This window comes from Mus caroli, unplaced genomic scaffold, assembly GCF_978045245.1.
Source record: "Mus caroli unplaced genomic scaffold, Mus_caroli_1 scaffold_5, whole genome shotgun sequence".
NCBI classification, from domain to species: Eukaryota; Metazoa; Chordata; class Mammalia; order Rodentia; family Muridae; genus Mus; species Mus caroli.
The window spans coordinates 90236907-90245754 of NW_028227260.1; the positions used below are offsets into that span (position 1 = coordinate 90236907).

At 41.8% G+C, this 8848-nt stretch overlaps 1 pseudogene; it reads right to left on the reverse strand.

The window, feature by feature from the left end:
* Nucleotides 1-2179: 2179 nt before the first annotated feature.
* Nucleotides 2180-4690, reverse strand: LOC147004672 (WD repeat-containing protein 26 pseudogene; annotated as a pseudogene).
* Nucleotides 4691-8848: the final 4158 nt, after the last annotated feature.

Below are 8848 nucleotides of genomic sequence, written 5' to 3' on the forward strand. Positions count from 1 at the left end.
ATTTCAAATGCTATCCCCCAAGCCCCATATACCCTCCCCCCACCCTGCTACCCTACCCACCCACTCCCACTTCCTGGCCCTGGCATTTCCCAGTACTGGGACATTATGATCATTGCAAGACCAAGGGTCTCTCCTCCCATTGATGGCCAACTAGGCCATCCTCTGCTACATATGCAGCTAGAGACAGGAGCTTTCGGGTGACGGGTATTGGTTAGTTCATATCGTTGTTCCTCCTATAGGGTGGCATACCCCTTTAGTTCCATTGGTACTTTCTCTAGATCCTTAATTAGGGGCCCTATGATCCATCCAATAGATGACTGTGGACATCCACTTCTGTATTTGCCAGGCATTGGCATAGACTCACACGAGTGAGCTATATCAGGGTCCTGTCAGCAAAATCTTTCAGGCATATGAAATAGTGTCTGGGTTTGGTGGTTGTATATGGGATGGATCCCTGGGTGGGGCAGTCTCTGGATGGTCTTTCCTTCTGCCTTAGCTCCGAACTTTGTCTCTGTAACTTCTTCCATGGGTACAGTGACAGACAGGTAGATCAATGGAATAGAAATGAAGACCCAGAAATGAACCCACACACCTATGGTCACTTGATCTTTAACAAGGGAGATAAAACCATCCCATGGAAAAAGGACAGCATTTTCAACAAATGGTGCTGGCACAACTGGTGGTTATCATGTACAAGATTGTGAATTGATCCATTCTTATCTCCTTGTACTAAGGTCAAGTCTATGTGGATCAAGGAACTCCACATAAAACCAGAGACATTGAAACTTATAGAGGAGAAAGTGAGGAAAAGCCTCAAAGATATGGGCACAGGGGAAAAATTCCTGAACAGAACACCAATGGCTTGTGCTGTAAGATCAAGAATTGACAAATGGGACCTCATAAAATTGCAAAGTTTCTGTAAGGCAAAAGACACTGTCAATAAGACAAAAAGACCACCAACAGATTGGGAAAGGATCTTTCCCAATCCTAAATCAGATAGGGGCAATATATGTAAAGAACTCAAGAGGATGGACTCCAGAAAATCAAATAACCCTATTAAAAAATGGGGTAAACAAAGAATTCTCAACTGAGGAATATTGAAAGGCTGAGAAGCACCTGAAAAAATGTTCAACATCCTTAATCATCAAGGAAATGCAAATCAAAACAACCCTGAGATTCTACCTCATACCAGTCACAATGTCTAAGATCAAAAATTCAGGTGACATCAGATGCTGGGGAGGATGTGGAGAAAAGGGGACACTCTTCCATTGTTGGTGGGATTGCAAGCTGGTACAACCACTCTGGAAATCAGTCTGGCAGTTCCTCAGAAAATTGGACAGAATACTACTGGAAGATCCAGCAATTCCTCTCCTGAAAGATGTTCCAACTTGTAATAAGGACACATGCTCCACTATGTTCATATCAGCCTTATTTATAATAGCCAGAAGCTGGAAAGAACCCAGATGTCCCTCAACAGAGGAATGGATACAGACATTGTGGTACATTTATACAATTGAGTACTACTCAGCAATTAAAAACAATGAATTCATGAAATTCTTAGGCAAATGGATGCCTCTGGAGGATATCATCCTGAGTGAGGTAACTCAATCACAAAAGAACAAACATGGTATGCACTCACTGTTAAGCGGATATTAGCCTAAAAACTTAGCAGATCCAAGATATAATTTGCAAAACATTTGAAACTCAAGAAGTAGGAAGACCAAACTGTGGATACTTCGTTCCTTCTTAGAATGGGGAACAAAGTACCCTTGTCAGTTCTTCTTTAGGCAATGGAGGGGGAAGATCATAGGAAGAGGGTAAGACTTTGTCTTATGAGAAATTTTGAGTTGCTGTACAATAAAAAGGTTACTTATCTTAGTCTAAGTTACTATGCTATTTTAGCTGACCTGCATTCTGTGATCCTCTGAGGCCAGAGGCTATAGTCACAAGCACTAAGCACCTTATCCTAAAACAGAGGGAGATTAAGTAAAGGATTAATTGCTAGATCCTTTTCTCTATTGTCCAGATGCCTCTTGCTTGTCAGGCTAGGGGGAGTTTGGAGCAATAAAATTCTATTGAACTAGGAGAAGAACGAAACATTCACAGAACGAATTTTTTTTTTATAAATACTTCTTAATTTATTTTTAAAAAATTGTGCTGTTAACCCTTTTACGGGGCAACAAGCTATGTGAAAAGTACAAAACTTTTTGTCAAATGTAATATTGAGAGTGCTTTTGACATAGTTCACTGGTTTATCATCTGATCAGTATATACTGCGCAACGGGCAAGGCTAGAATCCATGAACCAAGCTGCAAAGATCTCAAGCTAAATAAGGCGGAAAGATTTGGAGAAACGAAAGGAAATTCTTTCCTGTCTAATGTATACTCTTCAGACTAATGACCTCTTCCTATCAAGCCTTCTAAACTGTTAAATAAAGTCTCCAAACAAGCATTTGAACTTCATTACACAGAAGAGCAACAAGAATGGTGTCCCACCAGACAAAAGGCAGGAGGGAAAATATATATATACTGAGTTCAATGGGTAAGCCTGAATGTAGTAGCACAGTTCTTCACAACCGATGGGGAATAATTCAACATGGTATCCAACAACGTTCTAGACGTGCTTCATCAACTGGTTACTAGGAAGCAAGGTGTAAATGTTTGGCCCCAATCGGGCTTCAAAATGGTTCTTTTTTTTTTTTTTTTCCATGACGAGCATGTCTGTCCAGCTATCAATCATGTTTGTTTGTACCAAATCCCAAGCCATTAAAATACGACTAATTTTGTTAAACAGAAGTCGTCTGCTCCAAATTTGCCATCAACTATCCATGCTACTGCATTCCTCTTCAATATTCTGGTGGTCTATGAAAGGTGCTGGTCCCCATATTCTAACAGTGCCATCGTCTGAGGCACTGGCCATCATGGATGGAATCTGTGGGTTCCAGCTAACACAATTTACTGTGCGCGTGTGCCCTGTGAGCTCCACAATTGGCAGTTCACTACGTTTGTGCCAGATGTAAACCTTGTGATCTTCACTGCCACTCGCGATGAAGTCTTCATTATGGCCTCCAAAACACGAATGGATTGTATAAAACCCTTGGGTAACACCTTGATATTTCCTTACTAACACTCTGTCTTGCAAGTCCCATAAATGAACTCCCTGAGTTGCTACATTTAACAAAGCTAATCGGCCATTTTTGGAAATAGTAAATGACATAATAGGATGATCTTCCTGTACTATGTTTCTATCTGTCAGGTCCTCAAAGTTGTAGCCCCGGACTCTCTGGTGCGTGTCCGAAGCCAGCACAGTCTTTCTGTCACTCAATCACCACAGGCACTATACTCGCACTCCTTCCCAGGAGTCCAGAAGATTTCCGTCCAGGTCACACTGGTAGAACTGACCATGCTGACCTCCCGTCACAAAGCGTTTCCCATCTGGATTCCAGGCCACACTGGTCAAACTGTCTTCATGAGATTGGCTCATTTTTGTTCTTAATTCTCCCGTCTACATTCCAAAGCCAAAGCTCAGAGCAGTCATCTGGACCACAAGCAACAAGATAGCTGTCATCTGGACTCCATGCTATATAAGAGACACCATATGCATGTCCTTCTAACGTTTTAAGCAGTTTTAACAGGTGGGTATCCGGATCAACTTGCCATATGATAACTGTGGTATCCTTTGATCCTGTTGCTAGTTTCGTGCCATCATTAGAGACTTTACAGAACCATACTTCATTACAATGCTCTGTAAGTATCTGCTGAGTGTAACAGGGAAACTGCCTCCTACTACAAACATGATCTATAAGTAGAGACACAGAATCTAGATTATTGTCAAGTTTGGTATTGTGATATAGGCACCGATCCCTTTGTAGTTCCACCGCCTGCCGCAGGAGAGTCTGTAAACGCCGTGGGGGAAGCATCACTGATGGTGGTAAATAGGTCTGAAGCTTGTCCAGCAGTTTGGACCGGGACGCTGTGCCCTTGCCTTCCCATTCAGCTTTTGCCCGTAGGTCTTCGGCATGGCTGCACATCAGATACCCACTAAGGACATGGATGCGCTCGGTGTTGTATTTCAACGGCGTCAGTTCGCAGCATAGAACTTGAAGTGCCTCCAGGACCTTGCCATCCTCCAGGTATTCCAGGTACTTCTGCTGCAGCAGCAGAAACTTCATCCTCACAATAGCATGAGGAGAATGCACTAAAGGCTTTAGTTCATTCAGGTCATTCTCTGCCTTATCCCAGTCTCCTTCCATGACATGATTTCGGAATTTGGTAGCAGAAGGATGCTCTAAACGACATCCTGACTCTTGCATGAGGAGATCAATAGTTTGGTTGAGCCCTAGGCCATTGAGGTGCTGTCCTATGAGCCTAATGACATCCTCATCAGACTGCGAGAGCCCTTTCTTCTTCTTGAGGCTGCTGCCCAGCTCTGGGGTGGCCTGGGCGGCGGAGGCCGCGGCGGCCCCGCCGGGAACCCCGTTATTGACACTCAGGCTGTTGCTATTGTTGCAAGCGTCGGAGGGGGCGGCAGGCAGGAGCCCGTTGGCGTGGGCCAGGTCCCCCGCGGACGTCGCCGAAGGGGACGACTCCCCGTTCTGCGCCGACAGGCAGGCGAGCTCCGGGGTCTGGCCCTGGCCCCCGCCGCCCCCGCCGCCGCCGCCGCCGCCTCCTCCCGCCCCGTTGGCCTGCATGGTGCCGCCACTGACCAGGCTGTGGCCGCTGCTCCGCTGCGGGGCGGCGGGGGCGGCCGGAGGCAGTCCCACCACCACCACCACGGAGGAGGAGGAGGAGGCGGCCGGCGAGGGCGAGGGCGAGGGGGGTGGGCCTGCTCGGCCGGCCGAGGCCCCGGGCTCTCCTGCTCCCTCCGCCGCCGAGGCTCGGGGCTTCTTCCGCGGGGGCGGGGAGGCTCCGCCGGCGTCTGAGTCGGAGGAGGAGGAAGCGGAGGCCAGAGTTTCCTCGTCAGAGAGGCCTTGGTGGGAGGCGAAAAATTTTTACATAAGTGAATATGCACAATCTCACATTAGTTCATATACAGATCCATATATGCTCATTTATTCATTTATACACCATTCAAAGCCAGTTGGGCCCACCTTGCATGCATTTCACAATTACATACTTACACACATATCCATACTTACATATGTATATGGAGGAAAAGACTAAGCACTGGTGAAGAACGAACTCTCTCATTCTGGATGAAAATTGAGCTGCAATCTTTATTGCATAGAGAAAAAATAGCTTCTACCCTTTTAATACTAAATGAATTAAACCCACGTTTGAAAAGAAAAAAAGCCCTGTTCTTTTTAATAAGACTAGCCCTGCCTTGTCCTTACCATGGTAAGGAGAAGCTTGCCTATTCCTTCTAGTCTCTGCAGCATCTTATTTGTTCCTCTCTCCCTCTGCATTCTGGACATTGCTCTCTTAGTATTTTATGTTACATGTAGTTTATAAGTTATTCCACTCTGCATTCTCCTTCTAATCTAAAAAGTGTTCTGTCTAAAAACTTCTCCTCAGCTCAGTTCCTTTCTCAGGTTAGTTCTCACCTCCATTCCTCTCACCTCAGTCCCTCAGTTCTAACTCTTCAATTTGTCCTCAGCCCTTAAACCTCTTTAAGTATACATGATCACATGTTAAAAAGTTTATCAAAAGTTCACACAGAAACTCAAATCATAAATTGAAATAGAAGTTTACATCAGAGAATGTTTACATGCATATCTATTAGGAGTACTTATCTAGCTAAACATCCATCATCTGTCTCAGCTCCACAGGTTCACTGAAGGTTTAAAACCATGACTAAGTTATTAGTGAAGTTTTGTATAGATAAACGCAGTCAATATTTTATCCTCCTCCCTAGCACCTATAATAAATCATTAGTTCCCATTTTATGACCTTTGGTTAATTGTTTTACAACCTCTTGGGATGTGCCCTGAGTTGGAGAAAGTCTGGTTACTATCTTAAAAGCAATTAATTGGTGACACTTGGGAGACTGGCAGAGTTCTCATTGCAGCTTTGACTATCAGAAAAGGACCTAATAGCAGTCCTACTATAAAAGAGCTTAATAATCACAGATATAATTTTAGGAATTATTATAGTATCATCATTAAAAAGTATGTCATTTATCAGTCTATATAGCATCACTACAAGATTGTACCTCTTTGTGGATCTGCAGAGATTTGCTCCAAAGGGTGTTCTATTACTTAGTGATTGTTATATATGTTTAATAACAACAGGAAAAGCATATTAATAGCAGGAATCTTTCCTGAAATGAATCTCTTACAGCTTTGATTAATAAAGGCACACCTGTCACAGAATATATAATAGTTAAAAGCAGGCCATTTCAGAATGATCACTTGCTAGTTATTAGCTTGTCCCATTATGGCTCCTGATACTTGGATTTTCTAAATGATGAACCTGTAAGCAAAAATAAACTGTTTCCTCCTTCAAGTTGTTTTTGTCCAGCATTTTATCAGAGCAAGAAAAGAACAAATTAAGACAATTAGGAATGCTAAATTTACAATGACATGATATTTTAGGTAGTAATGCTGAAATGAAAACAAATGGGCTGTGAACATTAAAGGAGGAGCAAGTTACTATCTTACCTAATTACAGGCAGTTGTCTCCAAGTCTGGAATCTACTTGGTAGGAAGAAAGGATAAAACCCATAATCCACCCACTCAGCAACTCAGTTTATAGTTTGTATCAAGACATTTAAAAACCTTTACATTATTTTGTGGTAATAAATTCAAATATTTTATGTTGAATATATGACAAATAATATCTTCATAGTAATTAGGATTAATTCACCTATTTCTAGGTCCTAGACTCCTCTATTCCAACATTTAAGAAAACAGCATTTTCTTTACATTTTCCCTTTAGTTCTAAATTTCTGTGGTTTTATTATTTAGTAGCTAGTTAATGTTTCTTATGTGAAAAATTTCTCTCATGTCTCATAACATTTTGCTTTAGACAGCTGTATGAACTATACATTTAAAAATAACATTATGAGTGAACCCTATATAAACTAATAATAACATTTCTGGTAGTTAAAATGTTTATAGTTACATTGACACTTATGAATCATCTGAGAATCCCTCTTAAAATAAGACTATGGCAAATATTATTTTTTCTTTTTCTATTACATATTTTCATCATTTACATTTCAAATGCTGTCCCCAAATCCCTCTTACCCTCCCCCTGACTTGCTCCCCAGACACTATTGCATATGCCAGCAAGATTTTGCTGACAGGACCCTGATATAGCTATATATTGTGAGGCTATGCCAGTGCCTGGCAAATACAGAAGTGGATGCTCAAAGTAAAAAACCTATTATAAATGCTACATATTGCCAGTTAAATAGATTATTTTATATTACTACATTATATCACAACCTTGTAAACTTTATCTTAAATTGACTGAAAATTAAATTTAGCCATCATGTGACAGAGATGTGATCAATACTGCTTACTGTAATTTACATAAAATAGTAAAGGGGTAGATATCTGTTGTTATTTTCCCAATTTTTACCCAATGTATTTATTCCCCCTAAAAGACCAGGAAAATTTTACATGTAATTATTTTTAATTTTTTTCATTAAAGGAACATAGGAACCATCAGAATACCCAAGATACAGTTCACAGACTACATTAAGGTCAAGAAGAAGGAAGACCAAAGTATGGATGCTTCCAGTCCTTCTTAGAAGGGGAACAAAATATTCACGGAAGGAAATACAGAGACAGAGTGTGGAACAGAGACTGAAGGAAAGACCATCTAGAGACTGCCCCACTTGGGGATCCATCCCATACACAGTCAACAAACGCAGACACTATTGTGGATGTCAAGAAGTGTTTCCTGACAGGAGCCTAATATAGCTGTCTCCTGAGAGGCTCTGTCAGAACCTGACAAATATAGAGGTGGATGGATGCTCACATTCGACCATTGAAATGGGCACAGGGTCCCTAATGGAGGAGTTAGAGAAAGGACTTAAGGAGCTGATGGGGTTTGCAACACCATTGGAAGAACAATGTTAACCAACCAGGACCCTCCCCGCCCCCCAGACCTCCCAGGGACTAAACTACCAACAAAACAGTACACATGTAGGGACCCATGGCTCCAGTCACATATATAGCAGAGGATGGCCTTGTTGGGTATCAATGGGAGGGGAGACCCTTGGTCCTGTGAAGATTTGATACCCCAGTGTAGGGGAATGCCAGGGCATGAAGGTGGAAGTGGGTTGGTGGGTGTGGGAGCACCCTCATGGAAGGAGGGGGAGGAGAGATAGGATAGGGGGATTTTCAGGGGGAAACAGGGAAAGGGGATAACATTTGAAATGTACATAAAGAAAATATCCAATAAAATAATGCTGAAGAATCTGATGGTAAATTTTAAAGAAATGGTTTCATTCACAGATTTCCTTCCTAGTCAGATGAATGTGATATACTGAACAAAATTTACAAGTGGAGTCATTATAGAAAAAGGCTGCAAACCATAAACATCCCTTGCAAAAGTAGCTGAGATAAATTATATTGACAGGGATGCAATTCTGAACAGATTAAAACAGAGTTACTCCTCCAACCATTTATTAATATATGTTCTCATGTCCAAAGCATCATTAATGAGCAAAAATACCTCCCCTTTTCATAGTTCAAGAAAAGCTAACAACACCCCCAAGAAAACCTAAGTCAGCCACACTCATTTTTCCATACACATGTGAACTGGTTCTGACAATAACCAAAATGAACAAAGTCCACAGATGGCCAAGTACCTTGGGTCAAATGTTACTGTATTATCATATAACCTATATACAAAGTCTGATGTTTTAAAATTATCTTTATAGTGTTCTTATACCTAAA